Raw genomic sequence first — 25717 nt, 5'->3', positions numbered from 1 at the left:
TCTCTCCCAGGCTCCTTTATTCTTGCCAAACAAGGTCTGACAGTGTTTATGGGATGGTGGAACTCAGAATGACAATGAGTAGTCTGCGTTCTAAGAGCGGAAACGTGAGCTGTGATTAATCTGTGCCAGTTTACAAACACAGTTATGGCTGTTAATCTCATTGCTAGATAGTGTGTCCTTCTTGAGCCTCAGTAATATTGCTCACTTAATAGAGAAGCAGACAGATGAGTATAGAAGGCAAAGTTGTCACAAACCACAGAAGTCAAACACCATGGTGTTCTGATCACAGTATGAAAATAACTCTTTTCTACAACGTGTCTCCCCTAATGTATCCTCCTGAAACTTTACATACGCATATATCCTCCCCCAAGTCACACTATCAAGTAATACCTGAGTTTGTTGGAACTTCTGAAATCCCGTCAGACACTGCTTGAACCAGCTTTGCTGTTGTGTAAAGGGCAGGTCATAGGTGTTTGCAGAATTGACATCTCTGTGGGGAGATCATTGTTGTTTTTAAGCAAAGTCCATTTTCTCGGTGGAAGCTTAACTTGGAAACACTTACTCTTGTTACAGCTCCTGTGTGGAACCCAGTAAACTATATTCAAGTCTTAAAACAACACACACAATTGAGGATGTGTCTGATCCAGCAAAGCTATTTTTCACAACTGGATATTTGCAGTCTCTCTTCACTGAACAACATAAAACGAGAGTTAAAAGGACATCCACACACATATATAAAATATAAATCTTAAACCTGAATATTTGAAGAGCAAATTTTATTCAAAAATGATCCTAAAATTCGCAGTCTGAATTCTTCACCCTTATTTAAGGGTGGCAAGAGATAAAGATAAAAAAGATAAAGAGTTAAGATAAGAGATCATTAAGTTAAGATAAAGAGTTAAATAGGATGAAATATCTATTCATCTGTATTGTTTTTAACCTGGTGTTCCTATTTCTGATTAGGTTCTCAAAGAAAGCAGTGAACTGAAACTTAGTGCATTTAAGGAGTCTTTCCTTTAAATGTAGTATGTCTCATGTCTCTGTTTAATTCACTGCAGGTCTGACCTGCATCATCTGCTTAACTCTACATAGCTTCAGGCACCCAAATGCGGCATGCATTTGCATATTGTACATGAATACTCATCTAGTCAAATATGATACCAATGTCAATGCTAGGTATGCTAATATTCGCTCTCCATTCACTTTATAATTATTATGCCAGTACCTTAACCACATCAATTATATACTTAAAGTTAGATGGGATGAAAGAGTGTATGTAAACAATTCAATGCAAAACACCCTTACATGTTTTCTCTTCCTTCTCTTCTGATTCTCCCTGCTCCACCACTGATTCAAAAATGCCAAAAATGTGCTTTAACAACTAAGTTAAGCCTTAAGACTGATAATGAAATTATCACACTAACCAAAACAATACTGCTGATCCACAAGTTTTATAATATTTATCACAACTGGTTAAATGAACATACTCAAATGTCATCTGTGTATCAAAACAGAAATAATAAAAAGTTTTTATTTGGAAGAAGGAAATATATGTGATTCTCATGGTTTGGTGCCTTAAAAATCCTTTCTGCAAATGTGATTTTATGTTTTCACATTACTGCTGTGTGAAAACAAAATATGAATCATCTTATTCCCACCAGTCATATCCTAAGATAATAAAGCCACCATGTAAACTAGTTGTCAGGAAAGACCTGACACACATAGGATAAGTGTCCAGGATAAGACCTGATACACATAGGATTTTGCAACACAAATCACTAGCCAGCTCACATGTTAGTGAGAATTCTCAGTATAATAAGAATTACTATTTCTATTGTTAATAAGCTCTATGAATCCACTATAAAATACAAAACTGTAAAGGAAAAAAAACAACAACAAAAAATTTTTTTCTTGCTTATAAGAAAGCGGAATGTTCTTCAAAATGTTCTGCTTAAAATGTCAACATGTGTAAGATCCTGTGCATTTGCTAGGAATATGAAATCTTATTTTCACATATAGTCTACTTCTTTAATAACCTTCTGTCTATTATCTAGTGAATGCAGGCATCAATTAGAAATTTGTTGTTCAGTTTGGGTGTGGATCATCACTCATGGTAACAGAGTAGGTTGATATGAAGAATTATATGAGAATATATGAAAATCGCATGTTCAACGCCTGTTTGCAGCATACATAAAGTATAGGATATATTTTAATGATGCAGTCTTTTATCCTTCATGTTAATTTACCTCCACCACAATAAAAAATAAATAAATAAACTCAGAAGTACTTGCCAAACAAATGAAGTTAAGGTCAGGTATATGCAAGCTTGAAGATTGAAACTCTATGTGTTAGCAGGGTCAAGAATATTCCTTTTAATACGTAGATCTGTGAGTATGTGCCATTGTCTATGTCACAAAGCACATAGATTTTCCAGTCTAAGCAATATTCAAAATAGCCATGATAGCTGATATATGACAGTTAACAACCTCCATTTTAAAAGCACGAATGAAAGAGCACCAAAATAAAAAGCAATCAATCTTCTAGACATCTAGAGAATGCAATGACTTTTAAACACATGGCATTATCTAGATTCTTTTTCAGATCTCACTGGTGAATTTAAATCAAACTAGAATGCTAGTTTTCAAAATAATTGACATCAAACATTGATCGTTATCTAAAGTAAAGATACGTAATCTCTCAAGCATATTTTAAAGACCTCTATGAACACGAACTATTGTTTAGTACTTCAATATCAAAATGCAAGTTAAGCATTCATACAGCTATTTGCACCTAGTCACTTATTTTAGCACATGGTTTAAGCTAAGAAGACATATTTTCAATTCATCAACTTTGGAAAAGAACAAGTTCTACAGCTGATGCATCAGTACCTTCTCTGTCAAGCAGATATCAACCCATAAACCTATCCTAATCCTCTAGTCTGTGAAGGAATTGATTTTTCTTTTTTAACACAGACTGCTATGGTGGCTTAAAGGTAAGAGTGTCTGAATTGTGTTATCTTCAATATATATTTCTCAAGAATTTCAGAAAAAGTATGAAATATGTTACCAGTTAGAATTCCCCAAACATAAGGATGTACATAAAGAATGTTTACTAAAGGCCAAATGATGTACTATAAAACACATCCTAAACTATACTCTCAACTGATGTAAATTTTTGTAGCTCATATATCAAAAAACGAGTGATGTCTTCCTTGATCTGGAAAGCAAACAAACAAACAACAACAAACCTTAATATAAGCCAGAACGGTGCATTAACTTGGCTGTTGGTATTGTTCTAGGACATCTTCATTACCTTGTGAACTTCTGAGATATTACCATAAAATTATCTAAGTTGTAAAAAAACCATTCAAGATGATCAAGTCCAACCACCAACCTGATCTACCAAATCCTTGGGGTTGGATGCCCAAGCCTTGTCAGCACCTTGCGAGAGCTGCTGGCTCCTGACAGGCCCCTCCGTTACCCTGGGGTTTCACTGACTCACAAAACCTCCCTGTACACAGTGATCAACTGCTCAGCTGCCAAACTGACTGGCTCCAGAGCAGCGGGCCTGGCCATGTGGCCATAAACCATCACAGGATGGCTCCAAATTCATAGCTACTACCTTTTGTTTGTTTGTTTCGTATTTTCCTTAACATAACTTTCTAATAAGTTTATGGAAAAGAATTAAGAGTCATGCACAGTTGAAGTAACACTAAGCAAAAGAATGACTGATGTGGTGATTCAACCCAGTATGGAAAGAATGGGCTGTACTGTAAGACAGTTCACTTGTCACTGGACGGGTTTGAAATGGGGGGATTTGTTTGAAAAAAAACAACCACCACAATTGATTTCAGAAATGCAACCAGAAGCATTGATAAGATCATGGTCATGAGTTATCTATAAAAGAATTTGCCAAAAGTTTGTATATTCTTTTATCAGTCACTGGAGCTATATATAAGCTATTAACTAATTATTTCAGAATTATTTTAGAGTACAAAAGAGTACATCCATAGACAGCAAACACTAGTGAAAACAGCATATATTTACTTGCTCTAGGTTGATTCTTGGTAAACAGGCAATTTACATCAGGTCATTTTCTTTATTACCTACCTTAGTCCCAGAAGTGCCACTAACTACAAGTAGTATTTAAAGCAATCTGATCTACAGCTGTATTTTTCTCCCACACATGTATTTAGAAAATTTCAGTGAAGCTGAGGAAATTGACTGTGGTCATGGCTTTTAGTTTGGGAAAAAGGAGAGCAAAAAAGACAATTTGTTTACCAGAAAGGGAATGTGTCTATGCTAATACATGTTTCTTTAATAAAACTGATTTCACGTATCTTGTCAGACAAAAGATGATTTTGTTGTCAGTCAGACTTCTTAACCTAATCCTACTTTCCTTTGCTATGCAGTATATTTACCTTTTAGTGAATATTTTCTTCACCCCATCTGTAGTTCTAAAGGCCTTTGCCTTGCAGAGAGCAATACTTCCATTTTCCATTGGCTAGAGGAAGAAATGAAGTATGAAGAAAGCCCTTATTTCCACTCAGTTTGTCAAGGTATAAATAACTACACAAATGAAGACACTGGGAAAACAATCCCAATGTGTTATATTCTTTTGGAGAAAATGAAGAAAGGCTCCTGAAAACAATTTGTTTAAAGGTATTTTTCCACTGAAACTCTACACTTTCACGGAAATGAGCTTCCCTGTTGTGAACTTTGTTAAGAGAGATGTTAAAAGCTATGATTTTCAAATAACCTAGAGGTACCATAAAATTGCATCCTGATTTTTTTTCTCTATGAAAGAAAATGACAATTCACTCCTAATTTGTAGCTTAGTGAAGTGACTAGATTCTTTATGAGTAATAAGCATGGAAGAAAAACTGCAAGTATAATTTGTTCAAAATTTGAGAAAATCATGTTATATGTGCCAAGGTGATATAGTAATGCAAGTATATGGGTTAAAAAAGTTGTGCTTCATCTAGATTGCTGGTAAATTCAAAATAGCTATCCAGTCAAGGGAAGTGATTGTCCTGCTCTACTCTGTGCTGGTGCAACCTCACCTTGAGTACTGTGTGCAGTCTGGGGCACCACCGTATAAGAAACTATAAGGACATAAAAATATTAAAGAGCATCCAAAAGAGGGCTACAAAGATGGTGAAGGGTCTAGAGCGCAAGACGTATGAGGAGCGGCTGAGGTCACTTGGATTGTTCAGCCTGGAGAAGAAGCTCTCCTGATGGGAGACCTCATGACAGCCTACAGCTTCCTCATAAGGAAAAGCGGAGGGGCAGATGTTGATCTGTCCTCTCTGGTGACCAGCAACAGGACCCATGGGAACAGCATGAAGCTGTGTTAGGGGATGTTCAGGCTGGATGTTAAGAAAAAGTTCTTCACTAGAAAGGTGGTTGGGTGCTCGAAGAGACTGCCCAGGGAAATGGTCATGACACCCATCCTGCTGGAGTTCAAGAATCGACAAACCTGTCAGACGTGATCTGATTTTTGGGTGGTCCTGTGCAGACCCAGGAGTTGAACTCGGTGATCCTTGTGTGTCTCTTCCAACTCAGGATATTTAATGATTCTGTGATTTCTGAAAATAAAATGTACATATATGCCCCTTGAAGCATCTTGCACAGTTGTACTAGACATATGCAGAGGAGATGGGCATTTTAGAAGAAAAAAAAAAGTTCCAGTTTTCAAGTGGAGAATGAAGGTTTTAACATTAATGGATGAAAGCAAAACAAACAAACAAACAAAAAACCAAACAAACAACAACAAAAAAAGTGTTAACTGGAAGCAGAGATTTAGATAAGAGTCACACCATGAATACATATAAGAACTGAAAATGAAATATTTGAACTGCTTATCAAATGAAGGGAAAAAAAAGAAGAAAGTGATCATAGGATCGTGGGATAGAATTGTGATAGTAAGGATAAAAAAAAAAGATTCTGAAATAATTGAAAAATTAAAAATATCTGCAGAGAACCTATATATGAAGAAAAGAAGGCAGAAACACTAAATACTTTTTGTTATAATAAAAGAATGACCGGCACTATCTGATAAGCAGATATTCCATGAGGAGTAATTATTTTAGAATACAAATCCAAGTTTAACAAAACAACAATAAAAAATAAACCAAACCAAACCAAACCAAACTAAAGAATGTTTCTTATTGCCTCTTTTTTTTTAGGAGAAAAAAAAATTATAATTTAAATAAATAAGAGATGGGCTTCACTTTAGAAAAGCCACAAATAACAACTTGATGCATGGTTATGACTATATCTTGTGCCATGAATAGGAGAGTTTATTTGCCACAGTACATTTTATGAAACAACCCCAAAGCAATCAAACAAAATTACCACGGACTTTTTAAAATATGTTGTGAACTGACTTTATATGTTTGTAGCAAATTATGAAATCTGTCTTTTGTGGTTTAGAACATCTGAGACATTGTGCCAAAGGCCGCTGAACATCTTGTCTTCTGCAACAAAATATTTTATTCTAGAAGGAATATTGAATTTTAGTGACTGCAAAGTGAAGAACCTAACCACTGTTAGAAAAAAGAAGGGATGGAATGAGGTGCCTTCTTTGGAAACATAGGAGAAAAGAGTGACAGAAATTGCTTTAAAGGATCATTTCCCATAACAAAAAGAACAAACAGAACAAACAGTGGAACAAATCAAGGGAAGAACAGATTCCCAATGTATGTTGCTATAATCTTTTACCTCTCTTCTCCAAAACGATCTGAGGTATCTTCAGATTTCCCTGAATTCTCTAAGGCCTTCCTGCTTCACCCACCAACTGCCCAGTGACAGACAACCCATAGTCCCTTGTGGGCAGGCCCTGCTGCTCAAATTACAAATCCTCTGACTCCCTCTACCCTTTAAGTTTTTGTTATGTGGGTTTGTTTGTTGGTTGGTTTGCTAGGAAATGATGAGAGACAAGGGGAAGGGGAGGAGGCAGGGCAGAAAGTTGCTCCGTAAGCAGTTGTCAAGTTTCAGATAAATCAGTAAGAGCAGGGGAGGCAGGGAGCAAAGATGCCTGATCAGGGCCTTGCAGAAGGCCACCACCATGAAAACTTCCCTCCCTGCACTGAGCCAAGAGCTGCTGTTCCAGCCCCTTCCTGTCTGCCCAGTCAAGGCCCGCCTATGGATGCTTAGGCCTTTGGCACAAATGCTTTAGCCAGAGCGTGACTAGACCTTTTCTACTTCCAGATAGACTATCAAGATCTCAAGGCCTACAGTCCTTGTGCAGAGGGTCTTTATAACTAGATCTCTGGTCTCTCCAAGTAACACTGCCTGTGCTTGCACAAAGCACACAGACCCCTAGCCCCTTGTGTTCTCATCCTCTCTGTTCCTCTGCCCTGGCCTAATGCTAGATACTCAGTACCCACTGATCCACTCTGCTTTTCCCAAACTTTCACATGAAAACATCATCAAAACAGTTCATACAGAAGGAAGACTACTCTCTGGAAAAGCCAGCAGCCCGTAACTTGTAAGGAGGTGATCAAAGGGAGGAGTAGGGGTGGGTGTACCACAATGGTTCAGAACTTTTAAAATCATGATTTGGGAAAGAGTTCAAAGACCCACATGGTGTCATGAGAAAACATGAGCAGCGCGGCCACTGTGGTAGAGGCTTGTTACAGCCTGTCTGATTAAGGGGAAGCAGGTGCCTTCTTCAGACAACCTAACCAGGGGGGAAGCATGAACAGTATCTGCTGTTGTGCAAAAAACACAAAAGGTTTTTACAGACATTGTACAGTCTGTAGCCTGTGTCCTGCTACTCCAAGTTAGGCACTGGAGCTCTGTGATCTGTGGAAGGTAAGTCTGATCTTCCCTGCCAACTCATCTATACCAGGCTGACTTAAAAGAAAGAGTCCTCCCCACAGCAAGAAGTCTTGCTGCCTAGTGGAGTGTACTTGATTGTGTGCCTGAGAAATCACAAGTTTGGAAGAAGTATCTTGTTTCTTTTGAGTTAGGGACTTTGCAGTAAGTAAGGTGTGTGAGGGAAGGCACGAAAAACAGTTTGCTGACATCTTAAAGAGCAAAGGACTGACCTAGCTTGAAAAAGTACTTATCTCCAAGTTTCTAAGGGCAACTTGTTAGCTTGTCTGTGCTTTCCATTCCAGGCAGTGCCTTTATGTGATATTTGCATTTCTGCAATGCTCGATAGGAGACCAAATCCTTTTTTCCCCCCATGTTGTTCCAAAAAGGCCGTTTGTGCTAACTCATAAGACCTGCCCTCCTGATCTCTCAGGATTATGTATTGATTAAGAATTGGATCAGAACTGATTTGATTTTAAAGTGAACCTGAACCCTCCAAACACACTCACTGAATTATGTTTTGATCATGTTGGTGAAGTCTTGGTTCCATTTCTAAACACTATGATGGAATATCCTTGTTAGTACTAGACATGTTTCATGAACTCATCTTCACACTTAGTGCCTGAAAGACTCATGATGGATCATCAATTAGTGTTTTCATTTCTTAAGTCTTTTGCCTTGTTGGGTTGATGCCGATAATGCTTTTGACATTATTATTATTATTCATAAAGGAAGCTTCTGCTGCAGGAATGAAATTCTGTGATCAAAATGTCTCTAGAAGAATATCTAATGAATTCAGCTGCTGACTGAAAGAAAGAGTGTGAGCTATAGATGCATGAAAGGATTAAGAGGAAGGCAATGGTGCTTGACTTCCCTGATTCATTCAGTGGCAGATGTTAGATTCAAGGAGGAAGAGGACATTAGAAATAAGCATTTATTTATTCACTCCATAGTCTCCTGCGGCAGGAAAAAAAAAAAAAAAAAAGAAAAAGAAAAAGAAAAAGAAAAAGAAAAAGAAAAAGAAAAAGAAAAAGAAAAAGAAAAAAAGCAGTAGTGACAGTGTTCACCCACACTGAGGAGCTTAGTGATTCCAATTTATGCTTTAAAAAAAAAATAAATAAAAAAAAGCTGATTGCTCTGTTAACATGGAAACCTTTCATAGCACAATAAAGGAGAAAAATCATCTATCTCCAGGGGCTTGATGGCTACACGGTATGACACATATGATAACGCATTACCACAAGTTTTATTTATTCCAACTTGGTGGTCAGGATGGCAGATCTTTTTGCAAGACTGCAAGCCGAGGACTCACTCTGACCTTTTTTAGAGAGCTGTTTGTGCCCATTATGTTAGAATTTTCTATAAATAAAACTAGTGTTTCTTGGCAAAGGGTTGCATTTTATCCTGAATGTAGACACTACATCTAGATGAATGACCCTCCCACCTCGCTAGTTTCTTTCTGGAGTTAAAGCTGCCACAGGGTGCGTCACTAATAAATTACGTTGGCACAAGGTCAGTTAAACTTTCCACATTCTTTTCAGTCTCTGTAGAGCCAGAAAAGAACAGTCAAACCTATTTAGCATTCAGTAGCTCCTTTCCTTTATGTATTTTAGAATATTGAAGTGCTCCTTCCACTGCACAACAGTAAACTTTTATGAATTTTGGTGGGGGAAGGAGGAAAGAAAGCCTTTCCACCATGATCATTCCTTCTTTTTCCCAACATTATTTTTAAGAAACAAACAAATGTTTGACAAAGAGAAATCTTACACCCCAGCATTTGCAGGAGCCTTTCCTTTGCTGGCCAGCCTTGTCTCACCCTTGGCTGAAGACTGCTACAGAGCAGTGACCCTCGAGGAGGCCAGAGGGGTACCTAGTGCCATTCCTGAACTGAGAGCTGCTCTGGTGGCAGCTGATTGCCACCGCTGGGTACTGCTGGCTGCAGCTGTTTAAATTGGTGCTGGTGGTGGTGTGGTACATGAGCAGCAGCTTCACAGCTCTGTGAGTGCCTGTGGAGCCTCTGAGCAATGAACAGGCAGCAATGCCCAATCTTCTGCTTCCAACAGTTGAGGAAAATCCATAATTATTGACCTATTTAGACCCTTACACTACTAGGTGGCTACAATACAGATGATAGTGACAACTAACTGCGATCTCCTGTTCTCTTCCTTCCCATTTCTCCTCTGTCTTCCACCACCAGCCATGAACAAGTCGCAGTTCTTCAGTGGGGGTCTGCCTAATCAGGCAGAATTGTCCCAAAAGGAGAATGAGGCTAATGCTAGGGCAACGTGCATGTATTTTCAGAACAAATTCCTGTTCATATTTAAAACTCTTAAATGCTCTTTTGGCTGGTATCATCACAGTTAGGCAATTGATGTGTCTTCCTAGGAAAGTGCCCATCTTTAAAAACATGATTGTGATCATGATTTCTTACAGGCAATCACTGTTTTTAAATCCAGTCAACATCCCTTTGTTGATTTCTTTCCATTACTCTTGGAGGGCACATTTCATGGCTGTCTCCTGTTATGTAGCTTTATTCTTCAATAAAATTCCACTATTTGTTCTGTGATTTTATATATTCATTATTCCATGATTTGTTCTGTGATTATATACTCATTAAAGGTCTCTGAAACACTAGCAAAATGTCAAGCACCTTGTGGCTCTGATTCACGTCAGCTCAGCATTCAGAAATTAGCTTTAGCAAACCTGTGAACTTTTAATTGCAGCTTGTGCAAACTATGTGGTCCCCCTGCCTGTCTACAAACATACTTTTGCATTGCAAAGTTGATTGTTTTCTCCTGTGGCATTTCCCTGACTGGCTGAAACTGCTGTCAGTGCCCTAGAGGATCGATTAGAAACTACATTTGTGTGACTAAAGAAGGAAATTCTGAGCTCTTTCTCCAGCAGGGGAAAATAATAACTATAATTCAAAATAAATAAATAAATTAATTAATTTAAAAAAAAATCGTAGTCCTTCTTTCTGTGTTAATGAACTATGAGCTAGAAGAGTTTTATTTTTATTTTCATTTCCCAGCCAGCCGACATGCAGTGACAGTATAGCTAGGAAGGCCTACCCCTTAGATCACCAGTGTGAATGATGCGCCAGAATTGGTTTGATACATACCTAACCCGGGACCTTGTCTGACCTCAATACACAAGTAACAGGAAGTTACCAAGTGTGTATAACCATGTGACATAGCAGCATTAGTGTACATGTGCAGAATCCAGTGTCTCTCATCCCTTAACATGCTTTTTTTTTTTTTTTCTTCTTTTCAGCCTCAATGTATTTCATCAGCTATTCCTTTTGTTAGGAAAAAATGTCCAGTTTAAAGTAGGTTGGCATGCTCTTTGCTGTCCAGTTCCAGTCTCCATGCAGATCTCCTTGCTACAGCACCACTGCATAGTAAGTACACAAAATATGAGTTTGTTTCACATAGGGTAACCGTGTCATTGTACCTTCAATTCCATCTTTGAACATGTCAGTGCTGTCAGACCTCTTATATATAAGGTGTTCATGCTAGTGATGTACTTCATATATTCCCAAGTATTTAACTCACTCTACATGCAGGAGCTCTGTGACCACAGCTGATTTGTAGGCATTACTCCTCAGACTGTAAAGAGTCCTCACAATCTCTAATATTTCACCTGTGGAGACTTCTTAGGTTGCTGGATCCACCTGTCTGTCCATCCTTCTGCCACTGCTTAGCCACAGTGTATCATAGCCTGGCATGTTCTCTTAAATCACCAACAACTGTACTTCGTGTTGACACACCAGTCTATAATGTATGGCAGTTAAGAAAGGACCTTCTGCCCTTTTGCTTCCAGCAAGAACAGAGCAGATAACTAGGGAGGCAGGAAAGGGTGACACTTTAAACTGACGCAGCATGAATCTATGAAGATGGTGACTCCGTCTTTGATTTCCAACTTTATCTGGTAGGCTAGTTAGCAGGGTTAGGTTCTGGCAACTTATAGTGTCTCAAATACCACTTCTCCTGTCTTCATATTTCTCTATTTTATAATATATATTTCCTTTCTTTACTTTCGCATTATACACAAACACACACACACACACATTTATATACATCTTCTGCAATGTGTCTAAAATACTCATTAACATTTTCCTGTTAAAATTTCAATGGTGCCTGTGAGCTGAGTGGGTTTCTGAGAACATGGTCAGACATGTCTATGATTTGACAATAAAAACTAACCATAGGAGGCTCAAAATTTGAAAACATGTATGTGCCTATTTTGGACTGAACTTAATGTAGGGATAATGTGCAAAATATGTCCTTAGTGAAATTAAATGGAGACGGCCACTGATTTCAGGGAACCAGGGCTTCAAGCTTAACTTCGATATATAATTTCAATATAAATATAATACATACATATAATCTCAATATATATATAATTATATATAATTTTAATAATTCTGAAAGGAAAAAATAATATTTATTAGTGTGGTCATTCTAGCCCCTTATCTAGGGCTACCAAGTCTGCTTCCTAAATCAGTTTCATCCAGATTTCTAATACACAGATATTTTCTGTAAGGATTGAATGATTGATCCTATAAAGATTTTTTATTGATGATCAAAGTTTTAATATTTTCACTCTGATACTGTTTTCTGACCAATATTAGGTATACTATTGCTGCTGAAAGAAATGGCTAAAGAATGCAAGGTCCTATATATAAGATGTTAGCTTTTCTGTACGTAGCATGGTGATTACTGAATGATACACTTGATCAACCACAATGTCTTAAGGAATGAACAAGACATCTGTAGGCAATGCCTATTGACTGGAATTTAGGAAACCACAGAGCCTCACGAGACACACATGGAAATTGTGATAGAGCATAAACATCCCTGAGTGAAGTAGCCACCCAGAAAGTATAAATGGTTTAATTATCCTCTGCTGTGTTCAAGCAGATTATTAGAAATAGCTACTTAAGAACTTAATTATTCCAGGCAAAACAGCAGCAGCTGGTTTCTCAGAAGAGACTTCTGTGGAGGAAGACTATATTAAGGAAGGCTTTGGAAAGATAAGCTGTCAATCCCAGAAAATAGAAGACTAAACAAGGAAAGCAAAGCTTTTTCAGACTTAGTACAGGCTTTCCATGATAAAATCCATAGCATTAGAGGACATTGCATTGATTGAGAAAAGAAGGGGCCTCTATGTGATGTATTTTGAGACTGTAAGTTTCTGTTACAACTAGTTAGCAGAGATTATGGCTGGTAATAGGCCTGATTTGCCAAAAATGGTTTATGTGGATCCTAGCTGTGTCCAGTGAACAAGCCTTTTGTGTCAAATTAAGAGACTAGAACCAGGTTTCCTGTTGCAAAATTGCTATCTTTCAGTACAAAAGCATTCCCTCTCCCTGCACCTTTGTGATTTCTAGAATGGTTTTAAATACTGATATTCTGAAGCACTTATATGTTGGTTGAAATGAGAACAAGATACAAGTACAAGGAGCTTCTCTCATGGAACAACAGTGCTGGAGTTAACATACAGCTCTCCCAGCTGTTAGAAAAATAGAGCACCTTAAGTTCCTGAAATCAAGAGGAGAGGAGAAGAGAAAACAGGCCAAGGTTTGTATTTTTGAAGCTAATATCAAACTCTGCTTTGAGATGGTATGAAGAGTGACCTCCAATAAATAATTTACAGGTAAATAACACACAGAACTTCTCCTGCACTCAAAAATATTCTTCAAAAAGGTAAACCATTTTTGTACTTCACAACAGTACTGAGTCACCCCCTTGCTGTTGTGTCTCAAATGTGATGAAATATAGAGGCTGAAAGTTTAATTTCTCAGTTTCTCTTCCTGTGAATCTACCCTTCTTTTTGTTAGTATGCAAGCAGAAAAGTCTGAGAATCATCAAACCTAGCTAAGATAAAGAACTCTCTTGCAGTCAAGGCTGCCTTTTTTTTTTTTTTTTAAAAAAAAAAAAGGTCTTTTCACATGTAAAGCATTTGGTGTGAAAGCTAAGTCTTGGCAAGACTCCTGTTAGTCTCATTTATTTCAGATGCATGTACTAAGCAGGAAAAACACTTTTCAGTGAGGAAGGAAATGAAATTGAGATGTAACTTTATGAATAAAAGACTTAAATATTCTTCCTATGAGACGTTCCTTTTATATTCCAGGTTTTAGACTGAAAACTTTTTTCTTCCTTCTCTAAAGAGTTGTATTTGTTTCATATGGCACTTTCTTCAAAGCTATCTTCTGATATTTGAAAGAATCTTCCTGCAGACATTTTAAATTCAAACCTGATTAACTTGGTCCTCTTGATTTCTTTTTTTGATTGCCTACAGGTATATGACCCACTCCAATTAACTGCTACAGAGGATAAAAATAATCATCTTATTAGCTAGCAGCCACAGCTACCATGGTACCCTCATTTAGTACACTACAAGCAAGTAATGCAAAAATAAGAAGCTTTAGAGACATTTTAAACATACATAAATTATTGGGAATATGAGATGAATTCTCAACTTTACAAAATCTCTTTTATAGCTCAATTTTCTAATGTTTGAGCACTATGAGCTCCTAGAGGGGAGACGAGAATATGGAAAGGAGTTGTGCTATTGTACATAATTCATAGTTATCAGTAACAAGAAAAGAACAAAAAGCACAGATAGAAGTAGATACAGTCAACAGTGAAAAGTAGATACAGTGAGATTGTTTTTGACCAACCATTTGTCATCTAACTGTAGTGAAAGTTTCCTTTGTTATTTCTGCTATTTTTAGAGAGGATTAAAAGGCCAAGCACTCATTTGCATGTGATAAATTTCTACAAATTACAATTCAAAAGTAAATTTGTCATATACATCAAAGCATAGTTGTTTCTTTAATAACATTTAATTTGGGGAAAGGTTTGGAAAAGGAGGTATACTCTACACCAAACAAGGGGAAAACTTCAAGGTCTATGTCAGACAGCACGTTGCCCTCTCAGACAGTGAAGATTTTTTTTAGCTCATCCTGAAATTGAACAGAATTGGACAGTGGAAAATTTCAGAAATGTCATAACGTTGTTGTTATCTTTAGAATGAGTCAGTTTTGAGGGTTTTTCATTTAGAATTTGAAAATATGAGAGAAAAGATGAAAAGAAGTTTAAAAGATATCAAGCACTTTGGAAACTAAGAGAAATCATTTTAGTTTTACAACACAACATTTAAAAAAAAATGTTGCCACCAACTAGAAATATGAATTACTCTCAAAGCCTTTTGTGCAACAGAAAAAAGGATGAGCTGAAAAGCTAGGGTAATGCCCATGAATTGAGAGAGCGTGTCTGTCAAAGAGCTCTGTCAGAGCTGCTGGAGAATTTCTACCCATACATTGGAAGTCTAAAAATGCAGGAGGCCATAAAAGAGATGCTTTTTGTATTTTTTTTTAGATTTTTTAAGCTATTAACTTTTTTTTTTTTTCCCCTCTCTCTAAGTACCTAAAGCACCTTCTCTTTGATTTATGGAAAGTATAAATGTATGTGTTAAGGAAACTATAAGTTCTGCTTTAACTTAATTTCCTCTTTCTATTCATGATACATATCAAGATGATATAAGCATTTCAACAACAACAACAAAAAAGTAGGAACCAAATCTATTAGCCTCTGAGGAAAGCTGCTTGACGTTTGTGGCATTTAAATCCCATTCTCAAATGTAGTCAAGGGATGTGGTGAGAAGTGATGGTTCTCAGACAAAGAATATAAGAGGTCACAGAAACTTTTTTAAGGGCTGTGAAGGGATTTTCAATATCCCACAGAATGTTTCTTAAATTGCTGACTACCACTGTTTTTAATTTCTTATTTTAACAAAAAAATGTTGAAGTGTTATTCCTTTTTCTTTCCCCTTAATCACTAATAGCACAGAACATGGTGACTAAGGGTGTTTCTCTTTTATACAGGCCAAGGTCAATGCTATTTTTCAACTATCAGAGATTTTCTAGAGGCTCCTGAAATGAAACAAAGTCACAATTTGTTCATATACCTTTAGGCTCAGGACTGCAGTTGCTACAGCCTTACTGCACACCAATAGAGCAATATTTAAGGATATTTTATTTTTGAGCTACTTTATGAAGGGACTAATCTTTCCAAACCATATGAATACAACAGGAGTATGTGGCAGATGTGTTTTGTGACTAAGTAAAGGTTTAGAGCAGTGAATTCTACAAAGAGGCAGTTATGCAGGCAGTTCTGTGTCTGAGGTCTGAAAGTGATTACCCTGGTGGTGTCATTTGGAACATGGTGCTTGGAAGCTTTCCAATCTCTTGGCCAAGAGCACTTGCTATAACTTGTGGACCACCTCAGAAAAATACCTGTCTTGCTCAACAGTTTTAAAAGCTCATCTGATTGGTGTGAACTCAAGGAAGAAGTGTTTGAGTTTCATGTAGATGTGTTACCTATTTAATTACATTGAGGTACTGTCAGCGCCTGTCATCTCTTCAGCTGTCTTCTGCTGGTGACCACATTAAAATCCTCATATAAATCGTATTGCAGAAAAAGAGCTATTTGAATGAACACTTTTACAGACATTTTTTTGTTCATTGTGGCTTTCTAGCAGACGTGCTATATCTGGTATTTTGCCAGGATTTGAAAACATGTTGCCAAAGGAAAACAGATGTTTTTCAGTCATTTTATATGTGCAGTCCAACTCACAGTCCTTGCTATTGTTTTATTTACACGATGTTTCAAGTTGTACTGGGTCAAGTTCCAGTGATATTTGATATTTTATTCTATAAATGTAGGCAGGTGCACTAGAAGGAAACTTTGGCACATCATCACAAGAACTATCTGTAAAGATACTTCAAATCTCTCTGAAGACATAGTGGAACTAATGAGCTACAGATATTCACTGCTTTTCTGAGGCATATATTTAAAGCCATATCTCTCAAGGATCAATACTTCAGAGAAACAAGAAAAAGGAGGAAAGTATTTTAATGATGAGACCAAAAATCAATTGCTTTTTCTGTCAGGCTTGACTTGATCCTCTATCAGGGAGATCAATTGAGATTCTCCAAAATGTTGACAGAATATCTTTGAACAGAAATCAAAGCCAAAATAAAACGGTAAATTAACTAGAGTTTGAAATGGGAAGATGACAAATTTCTTACTGATTGCCATGTTAAAGTAGAGGAAAGACCTTTATTTTTAACTTTGTTTATATTTGAGCTTTCATTCATAGCTGCAATTTTTAGTGGCTGCTCAGCTGGACTCATTTAGCCATGTTCTTTAAACATGGTTAGATCACCATAATGTCAAAGGAGAAAAAACTAAATTTGTTTTGGATTTGTAGAGATATGGGGTTGAGTGAGATTCAGTTTGTAGGTTGTGACACGTAATTCAGGAATCTTCAAGTAGACTCTCACAGATACATTGAGCAAGGTCTTTAGGCTGTCATTGTACTGGGGAGATTTGCGTTACACTGAGAGTTTAGATGTCAGTGTGTAAACAGAAAATGTAGGCGTCTTAATCTGCAAGCTAAATTTTAGTCATGCTCTTTTACTTAGTTTATTAACCTTCAAGATGAAAAAAGACAATTTGAGACAGTGGTACCTCTGGTTCAGTTAAGGAGAGGAAAATAGAAGGTTCCATGAAATTCTCTGTTGATATAAGTGAGCCTGAATTTAATAATTTTGGGGTCACACAAAATTTTCTTCAATTTTTTTATTTTTTTTATTTTTATTTTTTTGCCAAGACAAAACAAAATTGGCAAAGAGCTTGAGTCTTGAAGGAAAGACTCAGATGTATACATATAGCCTTTCAGGCTATATATCAGACTTTTAGACTATATTAGACTTTGACTGATGCAAAGACTATAGATATAAGTGTCCATCTACATGGATAAGCTGAATGGGACCATTCTCTGTGCTACAAAACTCTCTCACCTTCTAAGCAGACTGGCCTTGTAACTGCCTGATGAGAATGGTATTCAGCTCCTGCTAACTCCTGAGTAGCATCCAGGAAGAGTTTGGAGCAGTGCTAGCTGACTTGGGCTAAATCATCACAGGACCTGTTCTGACAATTTAGTATTATAAACTGATCACTTTAGGGCCTGGGAATAACTCTATGTAATTTTTAGTTTATTGCCATAGATACAGCTGATGTTTCTCTAGCAACGTATTTATAGAAAGTTAAATCGTTTATTCTGTTACTGAAGATATCTATTTGGATACAACAAGACAAGCACACCAATAAATCTTTCAGATACTCTGTAGGAAAAAAAAAAAAAAAAAAGAGTGGGATTAAGACCCAATTTAGATGTACAAGATTAAATCTTGTAGAAGAATGCTGTCGATGAGGACCAAAACTACAGAGGCACTAGTGCTATCAAAAAAGTAGCAAGAAATTAAGGGATCAGAGTTCTGAGGGAAAGATTTGGAAAATATCTAAATCTTTCTTTGGATATTTTCCAAATACAATTGTCCAGTAAAGTCAGGATATCACTGCTATAATCCAGATTTTTCTGCAGTACTGAATTGTTAAGAAGATGCCTAAAATGTGTGTAACTTTGAACTGAGTTTTCCTTTTAATATATCCAATAATTTCAGGAATTCAATTATAACATTTTTCACATTGATTATTTTTCCGCCTTCAAATGTCTCTTTGATTTTTTTTTAAGTCTTTTAATACTTTCTTTCCCAAGTCATCTTTAGTTGAAAAGACGGCATACCAATCTCTCTTTTAGTTCTCCTGGAGTAGTTAAAACTTGCTGCAGTTTCAGTTTGTGTGTCTTGAATAGATATCTGTCAACATTACCTACCTGTCTCCCCTTTGTCTCTCATGAAAGTTTTAAGTGTATTTATTTTTCCTGTTTGAAGTTCTATGGGAATTTGATCAAGATCTGAACGCTAAGGGGAGCAACTGTCTTTCAGGTTTCTTAATTCCAGACATTGAAGGCTCGACCTACAGGGTCCCGTGCACTATCATAAATTCAATTTTAGGAGAGGGATACAGTGCCAAGATATAGCTGGGAGTATTGCTGTTGGCCTGTGGGTCTGAATATGAAGTCCCGACAACTAGCAAACTGCCAGCTGTGGCACAGCCCTGGAGTATTGTTTCTTGCTTTGTGACTGTAAGGGCCCGTTCCTGCTCTATCGGGGTCATGAGGTCCTGCACAAGGAGAGGTTGTGGTGTTTCAGATGTTTGCCTGCCTTGCTGTTTGAGTGCTCCTGCAACCTGATGGGTGTGTGGAAATTGTGGGAGCTCTTCTGGCAATGGCAAATGCTCAACATACACCAGCCACAGTCTGACCTTCTTGATAGCTCTCTGCCATGAGCCTCAGAACCACCATAGTGGCAGGCTTGGTGGAGGACAACACCAGCAGGTTAGAAGGGCAGGTCTGCAGGTGCTGGGCTGCAGGTCCTGGGCACGTCTGTCACAGAGATACTTCCTTAGACATCTGACACAGGTTTGCAAAGGCTGCTGGCTGGGAGGGATTGTCCACAACACATTTCTTGTCTTGGATCTCTCATATATTATAAACATGATGGTTGATGAGCAGTTCAGGATTAGTTAATAAATAACAGGAGAGGAGCAGAAAAAGAATGTCATTTTAATAGCAGTTTCAAAACATTTAGTTCTGTCAGCAGGTCTGGCCTGCTCTGAGGCTGGTGATATACACAGGTTCCTACCAGTTCGGTTTTGAACAGAATTTTTTATCTGTGTTCATGAAAAAAATAAATAGGAAGAAAGAAATAAGAAAAAGACAACAGTATTGGAGTAGTTCTGAGCAGCAGTATTGTGTTTTTCAGTTTTTTTTGTTGTTTGTTTTGTTGGTTTTTTTTTAATTAGAGGGATAGCAGTCTGTGTTAAAACTCTAGTAACTAATCAGTGTATTCAGTGTGACATTGGTTACTGATAACTTGAAAGTAGAAATCTCTGTGGAATGCAGGTCCCCAGATGAAATAAACAGTTCTAGCAATACTGACTTGATTGGATATGGCAGTTTGGATTAGCTAAGAATATCTCTGATGCACACATTGATATTGTATGTGACACCACTTGTGAAAATCATTTGCTAGAGCAAGGTGTTATTTTTCACATAACGCATAACACAGGTTTCTTTTTAAAGTAATGAAAAAGTAAATTAGAATTCATGGAGTGGAATGGAAAACAACAGGCTATAAATTAGCAGGAAAATAATTATTAATAGCATTGACAGCTCAAAAAGTAGTTTCAGTTCTCCAAATCTCTATCATGTTAATGCTACCCATTAATTTGGCTGATTCTGAGAAGGCTAAAAAAGTTGAAATATGTCCTCACAGGATCCTTTATTTTTATACCTCATATACGAAAAAATGTATTCATATGCTCCATCCGTTACAAGTAATGGTATGTATTAGGTGGGGATTACTTGATTCCTTTTTAGTCCCTCAGGTATTATTAAGACAAGGATGATGCAGAGACTTTCAGCAACTATTACTTGTATTTCTTTTAAAATATTTTTTATTATTATTTAATGATGTGATCTTAAACTTTATAGTTCAAATTTCCTGAAGTTTTTGCTGAAGAGCAAGCTACATGTAAAAATGAATATAATTTTTTTTACTTATATCTTTTTTTTATCTTCAAAAATACTTCAAAAACAGGGGAGAATGAGTGGTCAGGGATTTTATTCATTAGTCTTACCAACAGGCTCCAAAGTTTGGCTTCAGGAAAAAAAAATAAAAATTTACCTGGTTCAGCTAAAGTTTCTGGAAAGAAAAAAAAATAATGAAATTGTAAGCAATTTTAAGTGCTGACAATTGACAAAAAAAATTGCTTTGTCGTGTTTTTAGTATTGTCTACTGAGACATTCACTGGAGTGTGAGGATGTGCTTCTGGAGTTTTTTATTAAGAAGTGATTTAGTATCCTACCTCCAAATCCTCCTGTTTTCAGTTCCTTAATATTTAGAAAATTTATCCTGTTAAATCCTGTTAAATTTATCCTCCTTATAAAGCAGTAGTTGAAAGATCCATAGTGTAAGAAAAAATAGTGTAATGAGTTGGAAGAATTGAAAAAAAAAAAAGTTATGGGTTTCTTAAGGCTGAACTTCAAGTTAATACTGTTTGTGAGTTTGAAGAGTTTTATGAACTGATTTAAACAAGTAAAGTTATATTGTTGTTAAAATTAACTACTGAATTGCAGATCATGCTAACTGAACTATCTGAGAGCTTAAATACATAATGTGACCACAGAAATGCCTGGAAATTACCATTGTCTCTACATTATGTTTAGTTGTTCCTTTACATTCCATGATCATGTTTTGCTCTGGTGCAACACAGTCACAATGAAAAAGGATGAAGGAACATGATTTTGAAAAAACATACCTTGTGACACAAGCAGGTAGAACTCCCTACTAATAAGAAGTTTGACCATTTAACTTTACAAAATTTGACTGCATAAAAAGTCATGGCACAGAAGGTGAACATTTCACGTAGCTTAAAAAAATAAAGCCGAGTTTGACCATTAGGATCTCAGTGTTGTATCAAATCTCTGGGGTAGTACCTTAGGATTCTATCCAGAAAATCCTTATTTTCTGCATTAATTATATTTTATCAGTTTTGTGAATGAAGGACAGGTTATGTGCCAAGGTTTTTCCACCATCACAGAGAAAGTTATGCAAAAAGAAAACTTTTCTTAGATTTTAAAGAAAAAAACAAACAAATAAAACCACAAACATTCATGTTGAATTAAAAGCACATTTTGAGAATACCTGATATTTCTCAACACTCGTCTCTAGTGCAGAAACACTTGTGAGCAATACTCTCATAAGTGCATGTAGGCACTGGTATGAGTGCAATTATCACATCAACATGGGAATCTAATCCTTACTCTGTGTGTGGGAGCATGTCCACAAGTGCAGCACAAATGGATCCCAGTATGCGTTGCCCAGACCTCTAAATGTCTGCCCTCAAAGTAATACCCCAGAGTTGTGTCTAACAGGAAAACTGGGATGGGGAAATTGGATACTGTACTTCCTGGACTCTTTTGAAAAGGCCTTTAGGATTTTGGAGCAGCCTAACTTCAAGGGTAAAAAACATTAAGATCAATATGGAGGTGGTGGAGGTAGTGTACCAGGTTATCGCCTGCTTCTAACAAGCAGAATATTGCTTAAAACATACACCACCAAAGTACCAGAAATTGACTTTTAGCTTGAGGGCGAATGCTTTTTTTTTTTTTTTTTTTTTAGGTAAGAATACACGTGACAAACTTGTAATATATAGAATTGTGTTTACATGTTTACTTCACTAAATAAATAAATAAATCTTGGTCTGCAGAAAATGCTATACATTTATATGGTAAATAGTTTCAGACTTGTGTCAAATATTTTTATTTTAAATGCACATTTGAATCATGGCCTGCTGCCTTAACATATAAAGAATGAATTTTTTGTGGCATAGCACTCCACTAACCTTTCTCTGAAACATAATGTGCTCATTTTCATGTTCTCCACAGAAATCTGTCGAAACAGAAATTTCAGAAGTGTTCCAGAAAGCCATCTTTCATCCTAGAGCAAGCACATGTGAACACCTGCTCTTCCATGTTGGAAAAGTTTCAGAGGCCAGAAAAGAGGCTCTTGTGAATCCAGGGATTACTCAGCAATGCCTGCTGCTGTCTTGAGCAAACACATTAGTCTGTTGCTTAAAACAGATGCAGGTCACGTTCTCTGGGCCAACATGCACAGACAAGCCTGTTGAATTGCCATCTGTGCTTAATCTGTCACTAAAGAGCAAACAAGGGTGTTCCAGCTTTCAAAAGAAATGCTGACTGGTAGGAACATGTGCGGCATTAGAAGGCCCTCCAGTCACATGGCTTTCTTCAGTTGTGCCTTCTGTTTGATTGCTTTGTTAATTCCTTCTCCAAGGCATCTTATTCTGACATTTTACAAGGATGCTTATCTTATTTGGTATCTTCCCTCTTTTATTTTTGGGTGGGGAGAGGGGGGAGGATGAAGGGGAGGGAGAAGGAGAGTATTTTTTGTTTTTATTCTTGAAATAAAGAGACATCCATCATGTAATCCTCATTTTAAAATGAATTATTCTCAGAAAAATGATAATCCAAACAGTATTCTGCCCTGCTGAACCCTTACTTTTGAGCACTGAATGAATGAATTTTAGTCATAAAATACTTCCAAATAATGAAGAGATTTACATCTAATTAATCAAAAAACTGGCTAAGGTAGCTACCAATTTAACCAGTATGTGCATTTATTAAAAAGATTGAATGCTACAAAAGAAAAAAAAATCTTTCCCCGGTAGATCTCTTCTCAGTATATTACAGAAGGTATGTAATTTCTGGACATGTCGGTTTTAATTAGCCATCTTCTTGTTAAAGAAACTATGTTTTTTTAAAATATCATTTAACAAAGAACATGCTTAGGAATGCGAAAAATGCATGAGAAGTACTTTCAAGCTACTTTATTTTAATATATTATCTCAGGATTGTTTTTAGAGACAATTCACACCACAGCATGTTTTCAGAAGAAATGTTCTGCCAAAACTGTTAGATGCCAGTGGGTTTTTTAGTCTTATTTTCTACAGTAGAGATACTTTTGTGGATTAAAAGTAGACTTTATGCTTTCAAAATCCATCTCTTTGAATCTCTCCTTCATATAGACTAATTCATGCAGCTCTGTGTATCTTATTGCCCATCGCCAAAGAAAGGATGCAATTTCACAAACCCTGTATTATGACTCAGCTACTGTAGCAACTAGAAAAACATATTAAATTACTTTCTCTCTAGAGGCAAGACATCTCTTTGATAATTAGGCAAGGAGGCAGAGAAACTTGGTGAAAACAAGTTTAAGAAGAATCTCCCTGGATTTCAAATAACATGGGTGAGATATACATTTTTTATGAAGTGATAAAGCCCAGTGGATTTAAATGACTCACTTACTAATACAGCCTGAGAATTAGGTTTGACATGTGTGGGGTTAATATAATTTATCTAACAAACAATTTACCTACCTGCTATCTAGAATGAGAAGCTGCAATACAAATAGCTGGGCAGTTTAGTACCCAGGCATTTAGAGGATCTCCCAATGGAGCCACTGAAACAGTCGTAGGAGAATAATTTTGTTGCACCTTCCATTGTGCTGGAAATTGACAGCAGACTGGATAATTTGCTAGTCTTTAAAAAGTCTGTGTGAGCCTGGTTACTCAGAAAAGAAACAAATTTATGAAGAGAAAAACTTCCAAGGAGGACAGGTAGGTTTATTTGGTTCTGCATTCCACCAGTCAGTGCATGAAAACCTCATTCATCTTTTGTAACCTTGTGAGTTTTCTGACTGGACACCACAAAACACCATTTACAATAATATCTCAGAATACCTCTGTCTCCTCAGACAACTGATGAGAAGAAGGTCTTCTCCTTCTACCTTTAAGAGCAGAGACCACCCTAACCTGGATTTTACTGTGGCTAGAGGGGAGAAGATTCAGCCTTAGAGTGGTAACAAGTTATTTATTTATTTATTTTTTGCATGCAGCTTTGGTAAACTCAGTGTCATATTGCGTCAACAGTAGGGCCCTCCATAAACATATTCCAATGTTTTTTGTTTATTTGTTTTGTTTCAGACTCTGGATGTAAAATAATCACTGTACTTCATATTCAGGATGGTTTTGTGCCTTCAAATTCTATTCTGTACAGGCAGTAACATCCAAAAAAATAAAAAAATCTGTACGGAGATTTTTATGTCTTATTAAAACATTTCTAAAGTATTTTTTTATGCACACTTTGTGGTATCTCCGGAAGACATAGCAGTGGGATATAATGTACTTTTTGAGCAGTCTTCTGGTCCATAAGATGCCATTTGATCCAAGTCTTATCATGTATTGACAATTCAGTTTCACCAAATTCACACTAATAGAAATTAAAATATATATATATTTGGAAACGAAAATGTTCCGTTTTGTTTTTTAGCAGAATCTCCCTTCTGCCACCATTGTTATTTTTAAAAATGATGACAGTTTGAAATTGTGACCCTGAACTGTTTCAATTTTGACAAACTGTGTTGTCAAGCAGGGAACTGCTCTGTTGGACTTTTTCCCTAGCTCTACATATTAGGGCTGAGCAGATGGAAAACTACTTCTAGTACTCCCACCAGCAGTGAGATTCAGGGGGTTGATGCTTTTTACTTACCAGGAATTTTTACTGTCTCTTTCCTTGTTTTTTTTATTTGTTTGTTTGTTTGTTTTTGTTTGTTTGTTTTGTTTTGTTTTTTGTTGTTGTTGTTTGTTTGTTTGTTTGTTTTTTTCTTTCTCCTCTTCCTTTCAACCCTTAAGACTCTTTGGGACTACAACCAGATTTTTTTTTTATTTTTTTTTCCTGTTCTTGCTTCTTAGTAACAGTTAAAAATACATCCTATCCCAAATAAGAGCTGGGATGACCCCAAGATACAGAAACGCGTATTTCTTGTGCAGAGTGCAACCAGATCTTTCTAAGCAATTTATGAATGGATTAAGTGCACATCTAGTAATATCAAGTAAAAGATCAGTGTCAGTATCAGCTGCCTATCAGGCAGCTAAATAATCATTCAGAATGCCAGGACTTGAGTGGAGATGAAAGCTCAGGTTTTTACGTGGCTGTTAGCACATTATTCATGCTTTCCTGAACTATTTAGTCTCTTAAGTAGCAAACTATTGAGGCTCTTCAACTACATAGGACTCATCCTAAGAGGACTATCCCTTAAGTGCCAAAACAAGTAGCGCTTTAGTGCTCAGATGTCATTCGTTAGTGAAACTGGAAAGATATCTTGAAGTTGTAACCTGATTGTTTCAGACTACTCTCACTTCGTGCAAAAAGCTCTGCTAGATGGAGAAGGGGTTCAGTGCGAGTAACGAAAGCGTGGGTCTGGTGCAAAGGTGCAATCCAAAATAAATCCTATTTCTGCAAAAGGCCCGCCACTGCGGGCAAAACACCAGTTAAGCCCT

General features: G+C 36.8%; 2 long non-coding RNA genes across 3 annotated transcripts; one reads left to right on the top strand and one right to left on the bottom strand.

The window, feature by feature from the left end:
- On the bottom strand, nt 1–22257 carry LOC308189980. Its single transcript, XR_013946763.1, has 3 exons — nt 22202–22257; nt 20482–20499; nt 1–576 (listed from the first exon to the last, which is right to left on the bottom strand). It is a non-coding gene; the product is annotated as an uncharacterized lncRNA (long non-coding RNA).
- Nucleotides 12824–22328, top strand: LOC308189925. Of its 2 annotated transcripts, none has more exons than XR_013946732.1 (3): nt 12824–13402; nt 13479–13528; nt 22245–22328. It is a non-coding gene; the product is annotated as an uncharacterized lncRNA (long non-coding RNA). The 2 variants fall into 2 exon arrangements; XR_013946733.1 differs by lacking the exon at nt 22245–22328 and adding an exon at nt 14124–14716.
- The last annotated feature ends 3389 nt before the right edge of the window (nt 22329–25717 follow it).

This window comes from Anser brachyrhynchus, assembly GCF_964034855.1.
Source record: "Anser brachyrhynchus genome assembly, chromosome: 1".
NCBI lineage: Eukaryota > Metazoa > Chordata > Aves > Anseriformes > Anatidae > Anser > Anser brachyrhynchus.
This window is presented reverse-complemented; position numbering and strand designations above follow the sequence as displayed.